Source organism: Myodes glareolus, chromosome 5 (genome assembly GCF_982192425.1).
Source record: "Myodes glareolus chromosome 5, mMyoGla1.1, whole genome shotgun sequence".
Lineage (NCBI taxonomy): Eukaryota > Metazoa > Chordata > Mammalia > Rodentia > Cricetidae > Myodes > Myodes glareolus.
Window position 1 is genome coordinate 32,797,192 of NC_142030.1, and position 22,350 is coordinate 32,819,541.

General features: G+C 40.4%; 1 pseudogene; it reads left to right on the forward strand.

Moving 5' to 3' along the window:
• The first annotated feature begins 911 nt into the window (after positions 1-911).
• Positions 912-1,289, forward strand: LOC125391938 (large ribosomal subunit protein eL31 pseudogene; annotated as a pseudogene).
• Positions 1,290-22,350: the final 21,061 nt, after the last annotated feature.

Consider the following 22,350-nt stretch of genomic DNA (forward strand, 5'->3'; position numbering starts at 1 on the left):
GGACAATCTAAATCATATGGCAACTGTATACTTCATGAAGTTCTAATGGAGTTAGTTTGCAAAATCTACACTTATTATGAGAGAGCCTTGATATCATTTCAGTATCTTCTGTGGCCCTTGGTATACTTGTGTTTGTCTACTTAATAAAACTCAATCATTTATGTTTTGTTAGAAACAGTCACCCCATCTCCAATTTCACAACTTTTAACATAGAGTTGTGTTGCAGAATATTCCTTTACACTGTATGAAGATGTGTCACCGTGACTGGTTTAATAAAGAGTTGAACAGCCAAATGTAGGCAGGAAGAGGTTAGGTGGGATTTCTGTGGATAGAGAGGACTCAGAGGGGAAAGGGGCAGGGTCTCCAGTGAGATGCAGAGACACGAGCAGTACAGAGCGATGAGGTAACAAGCCACGTAACAGAATGTAGCTCACAGTAGTGAGCCAATTTAAGTTATAAGAACTAGTGGGACAAGCCTAAGCTAAGGCCAAGATTTAATAATTAACAATAAGTGGCCCAAGAGAAAAAATCCATCTACATATGGCACCAATGTGGGGGCTCAAACATCCAAACATAGGGCATAAGAAAGCTAAAGAAAGTTCTGGACAAGGAACTGGATGTGGCTTTCTAGTCCTGCAGTCTCTTCAGCAGGTTTGTGCGCAGCTACCTGTGGGCTGGAGCTATCTGCCAGTGCCATGTGCCAGCATGGCAGCTGACATGGCAGTTTAAGATTTATCTCACACAATCAGATAATGCTACAGATAATTAGAAAAGCCAAATCCAGATGGAAAAAACATCTAAAGAGTTTATAGTGTATTTTAAAAATGTGTGTAGGCTTTAAAAAAAAAGAATGGGTATAGACAGTCATGGGAAGAATAAACAGTTTTCTTTCCAGCTTGGAACCGACAGAAATGGTTCCCGCAAAGAAGGGTGGAGAGAAGAAGAAGGGCCGTTCTGCCATAAGCGAAGTGGTGACCCAAGAGTACACCATCAACATTCACAAGCACATCCATGGTGTGGTCTTCAAGAAGTGTGCTCCTAGGGCACTCAAAGAAATCCGGAAATTTGCCATGAAGGGGATGGGGACTCCAGATGTGCGGACTGATATCAGGCTCAATAAAGCCGTATGGGCCAAAAGAAAAAGGAATGTTCCATACCGTATCTGGGTACGTTTGTCCAGAAAACATAATGCGGATGAGGACTCACCAAACAAACTCTGCACATTGGTGACTTACGTGCCTGTTACCACATTCAAAAATCTACAGACCGTCAATGTGGATAAGAACTAACCTACTGAATCTCAAATAAAGTTGGAGAACTGCCAAAATAAATAAATAAATAGTTTTTAAGTAATAAAAGTCTTTAAAGAGAAAATAAAATAATATAAAAATAATCCATATAAAGATGAAAATACACAGGGAGTCTGGATCCTGCATGGTGTGTTGTTGGCATTGAAGTTTTTGATTGCTGATGAGTGAATGCCAGCCGCTGAGAAATATGGGATGGTAAAATGTACTGCTGAATTAAAGCAGCCTAGATACTTTAGGAATGCCTTAACTTTAAAATGAAGAATGGGGAAGAGGTTGTGCTTTTGTTTCTACAGAAAACAAAAGGAGGTAGATTTATTCAAGGTTGATAGAGATTAAGTTTGATCAGGGGAGGCTCCTGAAAATTCAAGCTACAGGAAAAAGAAATAAACCTAGAAAACCACAAGACAGGTGGCATATATTTACTTGTTCAAACATAAGACAAAAAAAATCATCTTTGGCTGTCTTGGGCACAACACACAATCCATATTTGTGTTGATACAGATGTATATGTGACCTTTGACGGTTTGTGTGTTTTCAGAGCAAGGGAACCAGACACCAATGAAAATCGGTTGTCCAGGTGGTCCAGCCTCTCACAGTGCCTCTATTGCAGTTTCCTCGGAGTTCTGCATCTGGAACAGCTGCTGGCTGAGATAGAGTGGCCTCACAGACTACTCTAGGAAAAACTCCAGCTGAGCCTTGCACTTTCTCTTTACACAGAAGCTGAACAACAAACGCCATGGCTGGTTTTCCTAGGACTTGACCATTGTCTCAGTTTTCTCAGGTTCCCTAAAGATGGATGCCTTCACCCACAGGCAACAGGAAGCAATCTAGAAAACGCAACACCCATATTCCTGAGAGGTGGGGTAGGTGGTTTTGGTTGGTAGGTGAGTTATGAATGTTTATCATCATTTAAGGGGGTCAGTTACAAGTTTTTATTGGTATAAAGTTTATAAAGTTGAGAGACATAAAAGGATAGTTTTAGGTTGGTAATACAAGTTAGGATAGAAAGTAAATTAGGTACAAAGCTTTGGGGTGTTGTCCGAGATTTTCTGTCCCACCCTGTCCTGCAGTCTTAAGTCCCAAAGAAACACACAGAGGTCTACATTAATTATAAAACTGATTGGCCCATTAGCTCAGGCTTCTTATTCACTCTTATAACTTACATTAGCCCATAATTCTTGTCTATGTTAGCCACGTGGCTTGGTACCTTTTTCAGCGAGGCATCTTGGGGAAAGATTTTGATAGACCCGTCTTCATATAAGTCAACTAGATTGTTAAGTGGAATTTCAAGTTCATGGGAGACAATGTGTTTTCTTATTGCAAGGGTCATTCTGTTACAATTTAGAAGTCAAAGGAGAAAGGTGAAATATGAGAAGAGACAAAAGGAAGGTAGGGAGTTAGTTTGTTGAGAATTACAGAACCAGGGTTTAAATCTTTAATTCCATTCTTAGTAGAAAAGCCAGCTACTGAGATTTACTCTTGAAAGGACACAAGAAACAACAGTAGAGGGAACATGAGAGACAATAGAGGAAAGAACACAGGAAATGATGGTGGAGGAGACATGAAAAATGGGAAGAAAACAACTTCTGTAACTGAAGAGGTAAGGACAGGACAAGGCTAGGATGGGGAAAAGCTGGGGAGGCAGGGTGTGTGTGTGTGTGTGTGTGTGTGCTTCTGTTCAATCAGGTGGATAAACATGTGTGTAAGTATTCAGGCACATGTCTGGATGACAAAGGACTATTTTGGGTGTCATTCCTCAGGAACTGTCCACCTTGATTATTGAGACAGTCTTCCACTGTCCTGGAATTCACCAAGCAGGCTAGTCCAGTTGGCTAGCAACCCCAAGGAGCCACCTGCTTCTGCTTAGCTAGTGCTGGGATTTCAAGTGTGTGGATATCTTTATGTGGGTTCTGGAGATCAAATGCAAGTTCTTGTGCTTGCCAGGCAAACACGTTAGCAACTAAGCCATCTCCCCAGCTCAGGAGCTGTTCTTTTAAGCCTCTGAGTTTGGAGGTAACTTGTCATGCCTTAGGTCGCTTCGAGATGACCTCAGTGTCTAGTGACAAGGAGCTTATGGAAGTTATTCTTGAGCTGATCCATAAGCCCCTCAGATGAAGCAGAAATGGTCCAAGTGAGAGGCAAGAGAGAGGAACTTAAGGGGCATGCCTTAGTAAGTCTGCCCCTTTACAGGGAAACAGTTGTCTACATGATGGCCTCACGCTCCCTGTCTCAAGAAGGCCTAGTTTTATTAATGTAGCTGCTCACATGACTCATCTTACGTTGGTAGATTCTTCCTCCTTAGCCACGGACCCCTCTCCGTACCTCCAAGATCTCTAGCACCAGCGAAGACCCTTGCTAGAGTTGTATACTGCAAGTGTTAATGTAGAAACTTAAAGTCACCGAAGTAAAAAGGCATTTTTATGAAAATGCTTTTATCAGAAAAAAAAAAACCACTGAAGAGTCATTACATGGCTTAACCACCCCCTTAACCTTGGTAAACAAGACAATGTGGAAATCACAAAGCATCTCTCCACTCGGTACCATAGCAAATCCCCTGAAACTCCCCGAAAACCTAGCTGCGGGTAGAGAGCAGATAGACAGGTGATGGTGGATGTGGGCTCCAGAGAGGGAGCTTCTGACTGAGCGTAGGCCACACTGTGCTCATTTCAAAGGGTGGCCATTATTCAACTCCTACTCTGCGCGGGTTGTAGACAACTGAGGCTCACTAGCAAACAAACTAGACCAAAAAGACAAACAGCTGTGTCTTCTTAGAGATTACATATCTCCTGGGTAGAGAACAAAGGTAAAATATAGTGTGTGTCGTGCACGGAGATGATTCATCGTACGGGAGCAATAGACGAGGATGAAGAGGAGGAGTGGCAAAGGAGTAGAGACCGCCTCCAGTAGCAATCAGTCCCATTCACAGTAGGGTGGGCTTTGCTGAAAACCTGAGGTTTGTAGAAAGACTTGAGGAAGCAAGGGAGTGTGCAAGAGGATCCTCTGGCTCTGGGGGAAGGGTGTCCTGGGTGGGCAAATGTCCTGGAGCAGGAGGGGTCTGCGAGCACAAAGAACAACAAGATTGTCGTGGGTGGGAAGGACAGAGAGTGGCTATAGTAGGGACTCAAATTTGTAAAGAGCAGACCCTGTAGGCCAGTTGCTGGTTCTTAACCTTCCTCTTGCTGGTTCTTAACCTTCCTCTTGCTGCAGCCCTTTAATACAGTTCCTCATGTTGTACTGACCCCCAACCACAGTTATTCCTTTGCTGCTTTACAACTGTCATCCTGCTACTGTTGTGAGTTATAGTGTGAACATCTGTGTTTTCCAATGGTCTTAAATGGTCCCTGTGAAAGGGTTGTTCAACCTCCAAAGGGTCGCGACCCACAGGTTGAGAATCGCTGCTTCAGGCCCTGTTGCCGTTGTAAGACTTTACCTCTGATTGGGTAGGAGCCATTGGATAGTTGTAAGCAAATCAATGATATATCCTGATGTGCTTGTGTTATTGTTGTTTTGAGACACTATCTAATGATGCACAGGCTAACCTCCAACTTTCCAAGGATGATCCTGACATTCTGACCCTCCTGCCTCTACCTTCTAAGTGACAGGATTACTGGCATGTCACCAAACCGTTTATGTGGTGCTGAGGATCCAACCCAGGGCTTCATTTGTGGTAGGCAAACACTCTACTTCTTGGGGCTCTAAGTTGAAGGTAGACTTTCAGGGGACAGGAACAAATGCAGGGGGTCTAGGAGAGCAATGGTGATCCACTCCCCAGTTGGTATTCCACAGTAGACGTTGAGGAGATGGAAAGTCTGAGAAAGAGAGAAGTGAACGAGTTGTCATAGTCTCTGACGTGTCTACTCCACTCTGGGCTGCGATCGGAGACGGTACTGGTTCCCGCTGACTTTCCCCAGGTGTCATGACTGGTATGATGGATTTGGTTCCCCTGGAGCTTGTTCTTAGAGCTCATCTTGCAGGTGTGACCTGGCAGCCAGGGGTAATCTGACCCTGGCTGGGTCTATTTTAGGGAGCTGGGTGATCAGATATTCTGAAGAGGAAACTCAGACATCCAGTCAATAATGACTGGGACTTGAAGACTAGGCAGGCTGCCAACCTGTTTCCCGCACAGGGTGTTAGGAGGACCTTGTCTCCAGGATGTACTGGAGAGTAATGACCTCAGAGGAGTTATTTCTCCTGTGTTTTGGATAGCACGTTGATATTCTCCTTGCACATGATGCAGGGCAATGAGGTGCTCAGTGAATGCAATTAAAGAAAAATGAAGAAGTCTGCTACTGTGGAATATTAGTTGAAGATGTGTTGCATTTGTTTATGCTGTGGGACATGTGTTTAATGATGCAAAGATGTGTTGCATTCTTTTATGTTGCCTTTGTTTAGCTCTGAAGCTGTGTTACCTGTCTGAAACGCCTGATTGGTCTAATAAAGAGCTGAATGCCCAATAACATGGCAGGAGAAAGAATATGTGGGGTTGGCAGGTAGAGAGAATAAATAGAAGAAATCTGAGGAGAGACTGAGGACTGAGAAAGGGAAAAGGAGAGGAGGACACCAGAGCCAGCTACACAGCAAGCCAGAGTAAGAAGTAAAGAAAGATAAGCAGAATAGAAAAAGGAAAAAGCCTAGAAGCAAGAGGTAGAAGGAATAGTTTAAGTTAAGAAAAACTGCCTAACCTCCTGAAACTGAAAAGCTTCTGTAAAGCGAAAGACCTGGTCAACAAGAAAAAACGACAACCTACAGAATGGGAAAAGATCTTCACTAACCCCACATCAGTCAGAGGTCTGATCTCCAAAATATACAAAGAAGTCAAGAAATTGAACACCAAAAGATCACGTAATCCAATAAAAAAAAACAAATGGAGTACAGACCTAAACAGAGAACTCTCAACAGAGGAATCTAAAATGGCTGAAAGACACTTAAGGAAATGTGTGACATCCTTAGTCATCAAAGAAATGCAAATCAAAACAACTCTGAGATTCCATCTTACACCTGTAAGAATGGCCAAGATCAAAAACACTGATAACAACTTATGCTGGAGAGGTTGTGGGGAAAAGGGAACACTTCTACATTGCTGGTGTGAATGCAAGCTGGTACAACCCCTTTGGATGTCAGTGTAGCAATTTCTCTGAAAATTAGGAAACAATTTTCCTCAAGACCCAGTAATACCACTTATGAGTATATATCCAAAAGATGCTCAATCGTGCCACAAGGACATGTGCTCAACTATGTTCATAGCAGCTTTATTTGTCATAGCGAGAACCTGCAAACAACCTAAATGTCTCTTGACCGAAGAATGGATTAGGAAAATGTGGTACATTTACACAGTGGAGTACTACACAACAGAAAAAAATAACAACATCTTAAATTTTGCAGGAAAATGGATGGAGCTAGAAAACATTATTTTGAGTGAGGTAACCCAGACACAGAAAGACAATTATCACATGTACTCACTCATAGGTGGTTTTTAAACATGGAGCAAAGAAAGCCAGCCTACAAACCACAATCCCAGAAAACTTAGACAACAATGAGGACACTAAGAGAGACTTACATAGATCTAGTCCACATGGGAAGTAGTAGAAAAGACAAGATCTCCTGAGTATTTGGGAGCATGGGGACCTTGGGGGAGGGTTGAAGGGGGATGGAAGAGGTAGGGAGGGGGGCAGAGTAAAATGTAGAGCTCAACAAATATTTTTTGAAAAAAGAAAAGCTGGCTAGAAATAAGCCAAGATAAAGCCAGGCATTCATAAAAATAATAAGCCTTCCTGTGTTTATTTGGGAGTTGGGTGGTGGGCTCCCCAAAAAAGTAAAGAATAGAAAACAACCAACTATAGTCCAGCGTAGAGGTGCAAGTATACAATCCCTGCACCCAAGAGGCTGAGGCAGGGGTATCACAAGTTTATACTCCACCCTGAGCTACGTAATGAAACTATACTTCAAAAAATCAAACCAAAACAAAGCAACATGTTTGAGGAATTAGCTACTGAACTGAGTTAATCATGTCAAACACTTGGAATGATATAATTACCTTGTAACTAAGGAGCACTTGGGGCTGGTTCCTCTAGGTTGGATCATAGCCTACTTGAATCAAAGCATCTACATCAAGGAAGGGTTCTTAGCAATGATGGTATAGTCAGTCAAATAACTGATATGTGTTCAGAACTGGAGAAACACTAAGGAAATGTTTTGTTGGTTTATTTCTTAGATTCCGCTGTTGTTTTTGGTCTTGTTTCTTGAGACAGGGTCTCTCTGTATAATTTGTTGTGTAGACCAGGCTGGCCTCTACCCTGCAGTAATCTCCCCCAACAATGGGCCTAAGAAATTAAAAGTTAAAAGAAGATCTAAAGTGGACGGATTAATGTTGATGTCTTTAATCCATTTGGACTTGATTTTTGTGCATGGTGATAGATATGGATCTACTTTCATTTTTTTACAGGTTGACATCCAGTTATGCCAGCACCATTTGTTAAAGATGCTTTCCTTCTTCCATTGTATACCTTTAGCTCCCTTGTCGAAAATTAGGTGTTCATAAGTTTGTGGGTTAATATCTGGGTCTTCTATTCGATTCCATAGGTCGAATTCTCTGTTCTTATGCCAATACCAAGCTGTTTTCAATACTGTAGCTCTGTAATAGAGTTTGAAGTCAGGGATGGTAATGCCTCCAGAAGTTCCTTTATTGTATAAGATTGTTTTGGCTATCCTGGGTTTTTTGTTTTGCCATATAAACTTGATTATTGTTCTCTCAAGGTCTGTGAAGAAGTTTGATGGGATTTTGATGGGGATTGCATTGAATCTATAGATTGCTTTTGGTAGAATTGCCATTTTTACTATGTTGATTCTCCCAATCCAAGAGCAGGGGAGGTCTTTCCATTTTCTGGTATCCTCCTCAATTTCTTTCTTCAAAGACTTAAAGTTTTTGTCAAATAGGTCTTTCACTTCCTTGGTTAGAGTAACCCCAAGATATTTTATGCTATTTGTGGCTATCATGAAAGGTGATGCTTCTCTGATTTCCCTCTCTGCTTCTTTATCCTTTGTGTATAGGAGGGCCACTGATTTTTTGGAGTTGATCTTGTATCCTGCCACGTTACTAAAGGTGTTTATCAGCTGTAGGAGTTCTTTGGTAGAGTTTTTGGGGTCACTTACGTAAACTATCATATCGTCAGCAAATAATGAAAGTTTAACTTCATCCTTTCCAATACGAATCCCCTTGATCTCCTTATGTTGTCTTATTGTTATTGCTAGAACTTCAAGCACTATATTGAAGAGGTATGGAGAGAGTGGACAGCCTTGTCGCGTTCCTGATTTTAGTGGAAAGGCTTTGAGTTTCTCTCCATTCAGTTTGATGTTAGCTGTCGGCTTGCTGTATATTGCTTTTACAACATTAATCCGTCCACTTTGAACCTGATAGAAGAGAAAGTGGGAAGTAGTCTACAAGATATAGGCACAGGAGGCCTCTTCCTAAGTAGGACCCCAGCAGCACAGACAATAAGAGAAACAATGAATAAATGGGATCTACTGAAACTGAGAAGCTTCTGTAAAGCAAAGGACACTGTCAGTAGGACAAAAAGGCTGCCTTCTGACTGGGAGAAGATCTTCACCAACCCCTCATCAGACAAAGGTCTGATCTCCAAAATATACAAAGAACTCAAGAAACTAGGCACTAAAACTCTAATTAACCCAATTAAAAAATGGGGTACTGAACTGAACAGAGAATTCACAACAGATGAACTTCGAATGGCCAGAAGACACTTAAGGTCATGCTCAACCTCCTTAGCGATCAGGGAAATGCAAATCAAAACCACTTTGAGATACCATCTTACACCTGTTAGAATAGCTAAAGTCAAAAACACCAACGATAGCCTATGCTGGAGAGGATGTGAGGTGAGGGGAACACTCATCCATTGTTGGTGGGAATGCAAACTCGTGCAGCCACTGTGGAAATCAGTGTGGCGGTTTCTCAGGAAACTGGGAGTCAACCTCCCTCAGGACCCAGCAATTCCACTCTTGGGAATATACCCTAAAGATTCCCTAACATACTACAAAAGCATTTGTTCTACTATGTTCATAGCAGCACTATTTGTAATAGCCAGAACCTGGAAACAGCCTAGGTGCCCCTCAATAGAAGAATGGTTAAAAAAGGTGTGGAACATATACACATTAGAGTTTTACTCAGCGGTAAAAAACAATGACATCTTGAATTTTGCATGCAAATGGATGGAAATAAAAAACGCTTTACTGAGTGAGGTAAGCCAGACCCAAAGAGAGGAACAAGGTATGTATTCACTCATAAGTGGATTCTAACCATAATTAAAGGTCTTTGAGCCTATTATTCGTGATCCTAGAGAAGCTAAATAAGAAGATGAACCTGATGAAGATTTTTTAGCTATCCACCAGGAGGTAGGAAATAGACAAGAGTCCCAGGTAACCTCGGGTGCATGGGGGGGTGGGAGGGTTGATGGAAGGGGAGAGGGTTAGAGAGAAGGGAGTAGGGGAGGAACGGGGAAAGCTCGGTGGCCTGGGATGGGGGGGAGGGAGGAAGGATGAATATGGGATCAGGGAAGAATATATTTCAACTAAGGGAGTCATTTTAGGGTTTACAGGAGACTTGATTATATATGGGATCCCAGGTCCAAGGAGAGATCCCCCAGATTGTTCTCTGGACAGAGGAGAGGGTGCCTGAATCGGCCGTGGCCCATAACCATACTGATGTATATTTTGCTTATCACCATAGATCCTTCATCTGGCGAAGGACGGCGATACAGTCGGAGACCCACATTGGAGCACTGGACTGAGCCCCCCGAGGTCCAAATGAGGAGCAGAAGGAGGAAGAACATGAAAAACGAAATCAATACTGCGAGGGATGCTATCACCCACTGATACAAGGGAACGGATCTAATGAGAGTTTACCAAGGCCAGTTGGACTGGGACTGAACGAGGAGGTGATCTAACCAGATTCTCGGAATTTGGCCAGATTCTCTGACTGTGGCTGGCCCGAAGTCTTTCTGAAAAGCCATTGACTATGATACTGGGACCTGTTTCCTCTGCATATACTGAATTTTGGGGATCCAGTCTGTTTGGACACTCACCTTCCTGGACCTGGAGGGAGGGGGAAGGAACTGGAACTTCCCACAGGGCAGGAAACCCTGACTACTCTAAGGGACGAAGAGGGAGGAGGAGAGGGAGTGGGGGGAGTGGGAGGGTGTTGGGAAGAGGGGCGGAAATGGAAACTTTTATAATTTAATAAAATTTACTTTAAAAAAAAAAAGAAGATCTAAAGTCTTGTTTATGGTCTGTAGACACGACCTGACTATTTTCTCTCTCTCCCTCCCCTGTCCTCAGAGTTAACATCTTTTGGTTATCTCATTTGTTCCAAGTGCTGGACTTCTCAATAGACACTCAGAGATGAATTTCCAAGGCACTTGTCCTTCAACTCTATTTGTTCTAGAAATACAGAACACAGCATAGAAGCTGAGGCATTGTTCACAAGGATAGTTACACGGGACCCCAGTGAGGGAGAGATTAGACTCAACTGAATTTGGGAGGTAAGATAAAAAGGGAAATATATTTATAGCAAAGAAATAACTATAACAGCCTCAGCCCACAAAAATAAGAATATTGACCACTTATTGTGCTTAACATAATCTATATATAAGTTATGTTAAATATATAAGTATTTATATGAAAGTGTAAGTATTAATATTTCATCTATCTTATTTTGAAAGTATTTAGAGCATAATCTATAAATAATGAGACATAAGATGTTCATTGTTGTAAATTCCATTTAGGCAATTAATTCTTACAAAATGCCATTGGTTTGTTTAGTTCCTGTATTCTACATAGTTGCTCCTGACCAATGAACCTAATTATGACATGGAGATGAAGATGCTTAACATTTTTGCTTGCTTACACTAGCAAAACAAAGCTTGAAAGGAAAATGTGTGCTAGAAATCCACTCATTGGAAAACCCTCAACTTCCTGGGTGGTCATAAGGTTTTATTAAGAAACCCAGACCAAGCTCAAACTCATGATCCTCCTGCTTCAGCCTCCTAGGTTCTGGGATTCCAGGCAGGTTACATCATGCTTGACTAACAGTGACAATTCCTTTGCTGAACCAAATAATAGCTTCAAAAAAATTCTCAGATTTCTGAGCTATGCATAATACATCTGCTGTAGACCTGACACATTTAAAATTTAATCTGTATTATTAACATTTACCCCATTGTTCTTTTATGTCAAAACAATAAAGAAAACAATGAATCAAGCCCTGGTTTGTGCAATTTGCTGATTGCTGTAGGGTAAACACTGCTCCCATTGCTAATTTCAAACCACTGTCAGGATAAAGAGATGCACAGTGTTGAGCTATTTTATGCCATTTCCAATGTACACTTACAGCAGGAAGGAACAACTCTAAGAACATGACAGTCAGTGTACTGAAATGCTTAGAATGCAGTGACATGGGGGACACACTACCTTTGTTTTAATATACTTTAATTAAGTTGATATAATTTAATTTTTAATAGTAGCTATGTTTCATAGCAGCCTTGCGGAATTTCCTGGAAATGAGCATGTGGCTTTCAGGAGCTTGTCCAAGCACTCATCTGTATCCTGCCGCTCCTAACACAGAGAAAAAACTCAACATGTGGCCATTGATTTTCTTTTATTATGGAACAGAAAAATGGAAAAGAATTAGCAGAGGTGAGTGAAGAGAGATTTCCAGAAAGTCTTGGTGGCAGCTACCCCATTCTTTGTCTAAGAGCTTTCCAACTCATTTTCTCCCAGAAATGCCATGCCTTTCTGTCCTGTTGTGGGATCATACGCTCTTACACTTTAAAGATTTGTCACTGTATTGGTTTAATAAAATGATGACTTGCCAGTAGCCAGGCAGGAATTCTGGGAAGAGGAAAGGCAGAGTCACAGTCGCAAGACAGATGCAGAGGAAGCAAGAGGAGAATGCCTTACTGAGAAAAGGTACCAAGTCACGTGGCTAAACATAGATAAGAATTATGGGTGAATTTAAGGTATAAGAGCTAGTTAGTAATAAGCCTGTGCAATAGTCCAAACAGTTTGTAATTAATATAAGCCTTTGTATGTTTATTTGGGACTGACAGCTGTGGTATCAGGTGGGACAGAAACTTCCATCAGCCTCCTTCCTAGGTTGGTTCAGTCAGATGGACCTCCCCCATTGAGCACTTAATGCCACTGTGCTCACCTCTGTCTGACCTCACACACTGTCAAGCTACACCAATAGATTGTCTCAGGGACTCTGGCCATTGCAATCTGGCCAAGCAACCCCTGGAAATATTTGCAACCTTTCCACAAAGAGTACTTTTGAGAACAGACTCAAGAAAATAAGCCCACAGAGGAGATACTGCCGAGATGAAGACAGTGAAATCCTTGTGTTCCCTGACAGAAGCATGGGATCTGTGCACTAGTACTTAGCTCAAGACAGCTTCAGAGGCTTGCTGACAGCCCAAGGCTGGAGAGAACAGAACAGCACCTTTTACTTTGAAGCCACAGCAAATCATGTCTGCAGCCTGGAGACTGCAGTGAGTTTTAAATAAACAGAGTTCTGAGGAAGATATGTGTACAGTCAGGTGAGTTGATAACATTAAAAACACATAGATAATCATGATCGTTGCAGGGACCTATTTGTATGTCCAAAAGAAAGAACTGTGTTATCTTGTGTGATATGTCATGATGGATACCTGTCATCATGCATGTGTGATATATCATGGTAGTCGCCTATCGCCATGCATATTTGATATGTAATGATGAATGCCTGTCATTATGCATGTTTGATATGTAATGATGGATGCCTGTCATCATGCATGTGTGATATGTCATGATGGATGCCTCTCATCATGCATGTGTGCTATGTCATGATGGATGCCTCTCATCATGCATGTGTGATGTCATGGTAGTCGCCTATCGCCATGCATGTTTGATATGTAATGATGAATACTTGTCATCATGTATGTGTGATATGTCATGATGGATGCCTGTCATCATGCATTTTTCTGCATCTGTGCCATCATACCTTTCTTTTTTATTGATATTTACTGAGCTCTACATTTTTCTCTGCTCCCCTCCCTGCCTGTCCCCTCCTCCCTTCAACCCTCCGCCAAGGTCCCCATACTCCCAATTTACTCAGGAGATCTTGTCTTTTTTTACTACTTCCCATGTAGATTAGATCTATGAAGGCTCTCTTAGTGTCCTCATTGTTGTCTAAGTTCTTTGGAATTGTGGATTGCAGGCTGGCTTTCTTTGCTTTATGTTTAAAAACCACCTATGAGTGAGTACATGTGATAATTGTCTTTCTGTGTCTGGGTTACCTCACTCAAAATAATGTTTCCTAGCTCCATCCATTTTCCTGCAAAATTCAAGATGTCATTATTTTTTTCTGCTGTATAGTACTCCACGGTGTAAATGTACCACATTTTCCTTATCCATTCTTCGATCAAGGGGCATTTAGGTTGTTTCCAGGTTCTGGTTTTGACAAACAAAACTGCTATGAACATAGCTTAGCATATGTCCTTGTGACATGATTGAGCATCCTTTGAATATATACACAAAAGTGGTATTGCTGGGTGTTGAGGAAGGTTGTTTTCTGATTTTCAGAGAAATTGCCACACTGACATCCAAAGGGATTGTACCAGCTTGCATTCCCAGCAGCAATACAGAAGTGTTCCCTTTTCTCCACAACCTCTCCAGCAAAAATTGCTAGTAGTGTTTTTGATTTTGGCCATTCTTTCAGGTGTAAGATGGAATCTCAGAGTTGTTTTGATTTGCATTTCTTTGATGACTAAGGATGTCGAACATTTCCTTAAGTGTCTTTCAGCCATTATAGATTCCTCTGTTGAGGGTTCTCTGTTTAGGTCTGTACTCCATTTTGTTTTATTGGGTTATGTGATCTTTTGGTGTCCAGTTTCTTGAGTTCTTTGTATATTTTGGAGATCAGAACTCTGACTGATGCGAAAAGATCTTAGTGAAGATCTTTTCCCATTCTGTAGGCTGTCATTTTGTCTTGTTGACCTTGTCCTTTGCTTTACAGAAGCTTTTCAGTTTCAGGAGGTCCCATTTATTAATTGTTTCTCTCAGTGTCTGTGCTGCTGGGGTTATATTTATGAAGTGGTTCTCTGTGCCAATGCATTTAAGTATACTTCCCACTTTCTCTTCTATAAGGTTCAGTGTGACTGGCTTTATGTTGAGGTCTTTGATCCATTTGGACTTGAGTTTTGTTTATGGTGATAGATATGAGTCTACTTTCATTCTTCTACATATTGATATCCAGTTATGCCAGCACCACTTGTTAAATATACTTTCTTTTTCCATTTGATATTTTTTGCTTCTTTGTAAAAAAAAAAAATCAGGTGTTTAAAGATGTGTGGATTGACATTCGGGTCTCTATTCAGTTCTATTGGTCCTCCTGTCTGTTCTTATACCAATACCAGGCTGTTTTCAGTACTGTAGGTCTGTAGTAGAGTTTGACGTCAGAGATTATGATGCCCCCAGAAGTTCATTTATTGTACAGAATTGTTTTGGCTTTCCTGGGTTTTTTGCTTTTCCATATGAAGTTGAATATTGTTCTTTCGAGGTCTGTGAAGAATTTTGCTAAAATTTTGATGGGCATTGTGTTGAATCTGTACATTGTTTTGGTTAGATTGTCATTTTTACTATGTTAATTCTGCCTACCCAAGAGCATGGTTGATCTCTCTACTTTCTGGTGTCTTCTTCAATTTCTTTATTCAAAGATTTAAAGTTCCTGTCATACAGGTCTTCCACTTATTTGGTTAGAGTTACTCTGAGATATTTTATGATATTAGTGGCTATTGTGAAGGGTGATGTTTCTCTGATTTCTTCCCCAGTCCTTTTATCACCTGTGTACAGGAGGGCTACTGATTTTTTTGAGTTACTCTTGTATCCTGCTACATTACTGAAAGTGTTTGTGAGTTGTAAAAGTTCCTTGGTAGGGTTTTTAGGATTGCTTACGTAAACTATCATATCATCAGTAAATAGTGAGAGTTTGACTTCTTCTTTTCTGATTTGTATCCCCTTGATCTTCTTTTGGTGTCTTATTGCTCTAGCTAGGGCCTCAAGAACTATATTGAATAGATATGGAGAGAGTGGACAACCTTGTCTTGTTCCTGATTTCAGTGGGATCGCTTTGAGTTCTCTCCATTTAGTTTGATGTTGGCTGTTGGCTTGCTTTATTGCTTTTATTATGTTTAGATATGTTCTTTGTATCCCTGCTCTTTCCAAGACCTTTATCATGAAAGGAAGTTGTATTTTTGTCAAAAGCTTTTTTTGGCATCTAATGAGATGATCATGTGGTTTTTGTTTTTCAGATTGCTTATATGGTGGATTACATTGACAGATTTTTGTATGTTGAACGATCCCTGCATCTCTGGAATGAAGCCAACTTGATCATGGTGGATGAGGGTTCTGATGTTTTCTTGGATTCGAATTGCCAATATTTTATTTAACATTTTTGCATCAATGTTCATGAGTGAGATTGGTCTATAATTCTCCTTCTTAGTAGTGTCTTTCTGTGGTTTGGGTATCAGGGTAAGTGTAGGCTCATGAAAAGAGTTGGCAATGTTCCTTCTGTTTCTATTGTGTGGAGCAATTTGAGGAGTATTGGTATTAGTTCTTCTTTAAAAGTCTTGCAGAATTCCGAGCTGAAGCCATCTGGCCTGGGCTTTTTCTTGGTTGGGGAACTTTTGATGACTGTTTCTATTTCTTCAGCAGTTATAGGTCAAAGTTATAATTTGCTTATCTGGTCTTGATTTAATTTTGGTAAGTGATATTTATCCAGAAAGTTGTCCATTTTCTTTAAGTTTTCCCATTTTGTGGAGTACAGGTTTTCTAAATATGACCTGTTTATTCTCTGTATGTCCTCCATGTCTTTTGTAATGTCCCCTCTTTCATTTCTGATTTTATTAATTTGGATATTCTCTCTCTGCCTTTTGGTTAGTTTGGATAAAGGTTTGTCTATTTTTGTTGATTTTCTCGAAGAACCAACTCTGTCTAAATTGATTATTTATATGTTTTTTGTTTCTATTTTGTGAATTTCAGTTCTCAATTTGATTATTTCCTGCCATCTACTTCTCTTAGGTGAGTTTGCTTCTTTTTGTTCTAAAGTTTTCAAATGTTCTGTTAATCCACTAGTGTGGGATTTTTCCAGCTTCTTTATTTAGACATTTAGTGCTATGAACTTTCCTCTTAACACTGTTTTCATTGTGTCCATAAATCTGGGTATGTTGTGAGGTCATAGGAAGTTTTTAATTTCTCCCTTTATTTCTTCCTTGACCCATTGATGATTCAGGTGAGCATTGCTTAATTTCCATGTGTTTGTGGGCTTTCTGGAATTAGTATTGCTGCTGACTTCTAGTTTTAAACCATGATGATCTGATAAGAACATGGGTCATTCCAAATTTTTTTTTATTTGTTGAGGTTTGCTTTGTTACCGACTATGTGATCAGTTTTTGAGAAGGTTACATGGGGTGCTGAGAAAAGGTATATTCTTTTCTGTTTGGATGGATTTCATAGATGTCTGTTAAGTCCATTTGAATCATAACATCTGTTAGTTCTCTTATTTCTCTGTTAATTTTTTGTCTGTCCAGTGGTGAGAGTAGTGTTGAAGTCTCCCACTATTAGTGTGTGGGGTTTAATGTATGATTTAAGCTTTAGAAGTGTTTCTTTGACTTATGAGGGTGCCCTTGTATTGGGGTCATAGATGTTCAGCATTGAAATTTCCTCTTAATGGATTTTTCCTGTGACTAATATGAAATGACCTCTTTGTCTCTTTTGAATGATTTTAGCTTAAAGTCTATATTGTTAGATATTAGGATAGCTATAACCACTTGTTTCTTAGGTCCATTTGATTGGTCTATTTTTCCCAACCATTTACTCTGAGATGATGTCTGTGTTTGAGGTGGAGATGTGTTTTTTGTATGCAGAAGAAGAATGGATTCTGTTTTCGTATCCAGTCTGTTAGCCTGTTCCTTTTTATAGGTGAGTTGAATCAATTTATATTAAGGGATATTAATGATCAATGATTGCTATCTTTTGTTAATTTAGTTTTCATTGTTGGTGATGTTAATTTTTACATTTTTCCCTTCTTGGGATTTGCTGCTATGAGATCATCAATTATCTGTGTTTTTGTTGGTGTAGCCAACTTCTTTGGGTTGAAGTTTTCCTTCTAGTATTTTGTCTAGAGCTAGGTTTGTGGCTAGTTTGTGATTGGTGAAATCACGATTTGTCATGGAATATCTTGTTTTGTCCTTCTATGGCGATTGAAAGTTTTGCTGGGTATAGTAGTCTGGACTGGCATCCATAGTCTCTTAATGTCTGCATAACATGTGACCATGGCCTTCTGACTTTCATTGTCTCCAATGAGAAGCCAGGTGTAATTCTGATATGTCTACCATTATATATTCCTTGGCCCTTTTCCTTTGTGACTCTTAGTATTCTTTCTTTACTCTATGTTTAGTGTTTTGATTATTATGTGGTGAGAGGACTTTTTATTTGGATCCAGTATATTTGGTTTTCTGTAGGCTACTTGTATCTTGAAAGGCATATCTTTCTTTAGGTTGGGAAAGTTTTTTTCTATAATTTTGTTAAATATATTTTCTTTGCTTTTGAGTTAAACTTCTTCTCCTTCTTCTATACCTATCATTCTTAGATTTGGCTTTTTCATGGTGTCCCGTATTTCCTGGATATTTTGGGTTAAGCTTTTGTTAGATTTAATGTTTTCTTTAACTGATGAGCTAATTTTCTCTATTGTAGCTTCATCACTTGAGATTCTTTCTACCATCTTTTGTATTCTGCTGTTCATGCTTGTGTTTGTGGTTCCTGATCATTTTCTCATGATTTCTGTTTCTATAATTCCCTCAGCTTATGTTTTCTTTATTGTCTTTATTTCAGTTTTCAAGTCCTGAATAGTTCCTTTCATATGTTTGATTTCTTTTTCTTGGTTTTTTTTTTATAAGTGATTTTCTGATGTCTTCCAATTTTTTGTTTGTCTTTTCCTCTATTTCTTTAAGGGAATTTCTTATTTCCCCTTTAAGAGATTCAAAGATTCTCTTGAAGTTTTTTTTAGTTCATTTTCTTCTGCCTCATCCATATTTGGTTGTCCGGGTCTTGCTGTTGTAGGGTCTTTAGGTTTTACTGGTATTGTGTTGCTCTTTGTGGTGTTGTGTGTGTTTTTACCTTTTCTACTCATCATTTCCTCTAATAGTTGTGGTTGGAGCTGCCTGAGATTCTGTTGAATAATCTTCTAGGTGCCAGTGAATCCAAAGCTAAGATGGTTGTTCCTCGTGGTACAACCTGTGTCACAGTTCTAGATATCCTGTTGGTTACTTCTGTTCCTGGAGATAGCTGAGTGCTCCTGTGCTTTGCTCTCTTTTCTTGGAGTTTGCTGTCTCAGGCCTACTTTGGCCTAGGTTGCTGGCTTTGCCTTGTTTCTATAAATCCTGGTCTATATTTCCTCTTGCAGATATCCCTGGCTGGGAGTTGTACCTGGAAAGGTTTCTGGCTGTGGTCTACTGCCTTGGAGCTCCTAGGCTTGGAACCACAAAGGACCTGCTTACTCCCTCAGAGGTCCCAGACTCAGACCCACAGAGGTTCCAGGTTCCTGCCTATTCCCTTTGATATTCCAGACCAATGCCCAGACTCACAGAGGTCCTGGCTCAGGCCTACTCCCTCTGAGGTCCCACACTCACACCTGGCCCCACTGAGATCTCTGGCTCCTGCCTATTCCCTCAGAGGTCCCAGGTTCACTCACGCCCAGACTGGTAGAGATCCTGGCTCAGGCCTACTTGCTGGGAGATCCTAGACTCACACCTAGCCCCATCAGGGTCCTGGCTTAGGTCTACTCCCTTGAAAGTTCCAGATTCATATCTGGACCCTCAGTGGTCTCACTTGCTCAGCAGTTACTCCCCTGTACCTGTTCCAGTGGAGATTGCTGACTCTGGATCTGATTGCTGGCCTGGCTCAATCCTGATCTTCCAGTGTCCCAGGACTGGGTTGGCTCCCGGGATTGGATTTGCTCCTGGCTTCTGCTCCCAGCAGAGATTGTTTCCTCAGGCCCTCTCTTGTCTTAGGTAGCTCTATCATACCTTTCTAAGTCTATGGAAGCTATACTACCAAGAGTATGACTATCAACTATGAACTTGATAATGAGATATCAATGCAGGTTCATAAGTTGTGGTAGCTGCACCTCTGGTGGTGTATTGCTAATGGGCTCCACATTGCTAATGGGAGCAGAGAGCTTTGGGAAATCTATACCTATTCTTAAATGTTGCTGTGAAGCTAAGACTTCTCTAAAAAAAATTTTTAAAGCAATGCAATTAAATAATAAATTTAACTTAATTCTCAATTAGAATGAAAATACAATGAGAATAAAAGTATGATATGCCATTAAAAGCATATTCTTAGTTAGGGTTTCTATTGCTCTGAAGAGACACCTTAACCACAACAACTCTTATAAATGAAATTGGGACTGGTTTACAGTTCAGAGGCTTAATCTATTATTGTCATAGTAGAAGTCTTAGCAGCTCATAGACAGACAGGTACTGGAGAAGGAGCTGAAAGTTCTACATCCAGATCTTCAGGCAGCAGTACGAGAGAGTGACACTGGGCCTGGCTTGAGCTTTTGAAACCTCAAAGCATATCCCCAGTGACACATTTTCTTTATACCTACTCCATCAAGGCCAAACCTCCTAATAATGTTATTCTCTTTGAGCCTATGGGGGCCATTTTCATTCAAATCTCCAAAGCATATTTAAAAAACTCAGACATTAACCTCAAAATGTATGGTCTCATACATAAACAATAACATTTACAAAGCAGAGTTTAAATTATTATTATAAATTAATATTCCTTTTATAAATATATCAAAAAAGAATATTTACCATTGATATTGCTTAGGTCCAAGATTTTTGGAAAGAATGACAGACCCAAAATTTGAAGAGACTAGTATGACATGGTGAAACTGTGGAAAGTGGGGGCCAGGTAGAGGAAGCTGGCCTGTTAGGAGCTAATAGTTCTCGTCTTGGCGTCTTCCTACTAGGACTCCCCTCTGCTTGTTTTCAACAATGAAATAAAGAAACACCTTCATCACTTACTCCCACCATGGTGATATTATGCCTCACAACATGCCGAGGTAGACAACCATGGGCTGATCCCTCTGAAATAATCAACCAAAATAATGTTCTCTTCCCACATGTTGATTCCATCAAGAATTTCATATCAGTGATTGATGATTTGGATGAGAATGGCCCCCATAGGCTCATATATTTGAATGTTTAGTCATCAGTTAATAGAACTATTTGGGAAGGATTAGAAGGTGTGGCCTTGTTGTAGTAGGTGTGGCTTCAATGGAGGAGATTGGTCACTGGGGATGAGTTTTGAGGTTTCAAAAGACCATGCCAGTCTTGGTCTCTCAATCACTTTCTCTTCCTCCCTCTTCCTGCCCTTCTCTCTCTGCTGCCTGAAGATAGGATGTAAAACTCTCAGTTATTAGCTACTCCTTTAGTGCCATGTCTGATTTAAGGACTAACCCTCTAAAAGTGTGGGTAAAGCCCCAATTAAATGCTTTTGTTTATAAAACTTGTCTTGGTCCAACTTGCAGAATGGGAAAAGATCTTCACCAACCCCACATCAGATGGAGGACTGATCTCCAAAATATACAAAGAACTCAAAACACTTGACATCAAAAGAACACATAATCCAATAAAAAATGGAGTACAGACCTAAACAGAGAACTCTCAACAGATGAATCTCAGACAGCTGAAAGACACTTAAGGAAATGCTCAACATCTTTAGACAACAGAGAAATGCAAATCAAAACAACTCTGAGATTCCATCCTACAACTGTCAGAATGGTCAAGATCAAAAACACTAATGACAATTTATGTTGCAAAAGTTGTGGGGTAAAAGAGATGCTCCTCCATTGCTGGTAGGAATGCAAACTTGTACAGCCACTTTGGAAATCAGTATGGTGATTTCTTAGAAAATTAGGAAACAACGTACCTCAAGACCCAACAGTACCATACCCAAAGAATACTCGATCATACCACAAGGACATGTACTCAACTATGCTCATAGCAGCATTGTTTATCATAGCCAGAACCTGGAAGCAACCTAGATGCTGCTCAGTCAAAGAATGGGTAAGGAAAATGTGGTACATTTACACAATGGAGTATTACACAGCAGAAAAAAATGACATCTTGAAATTTACATGCAAATGGATGGATCAAGAAAAAAAAAACATATTGAGTGAGGTAACCCAAACCCAGAAAGACAAATATAATGTGTACTTACTCGTAAGTGGCTTCTAGACATGAAGGAAAAAAAAACCTATAGTCTACAACTTCAGACAACCTAGATAACAAAGAGGACCCTAAGAGAGACATACATGGATCTACATAGGAAGGAGAAAAAAAACAATATCTCCTGAGTAAACTTGGAGCATGGGGCGGCACAGGAGACTGTAGAAGGGGAGGGGGAAGAAGCGAGGGAAGCGGAGAAAAATACATAGCTCGATAAAAACAACTAAAAAGTTAAAAAAAAAGATTTGTCTTGGTCATGGTGTCTCTTCACAGTAAAAGAACGGTAACTAAGACAGTGATGTAATAGTAACTGTTACGGTTTGAACGTAAAATGTACCCCCTCACAGGCTTGTGTGCTGGAATACTTGTTCCCAGCTGGTGGTATATCTTTGGAAGGTTGTGGAACCTTGAGCTGAAGGAAGTGGGTCTCTGAGGAGCAGGACGCAAGGACTGTAGTCTGTTCTTTCTTCAACCTGTCCAGTCTTTCTGACCTACTGGGATATTAAAAGCAAGCTACCTCAGCTACCAGGCCTTTCCCACTACGATGCATTAAGCACGGTAGTAAAATCTTCCTCACTTTAAATTGCTTCTGTCAGATATTTTTTTTCCCAGAGGAAAAAAAAGTAACTAATACAAAAGATTAGTGCCAGGAATGGGGTTGATAATGTCATAAACCTCACCAAGAGATACTTAGGGCTGTA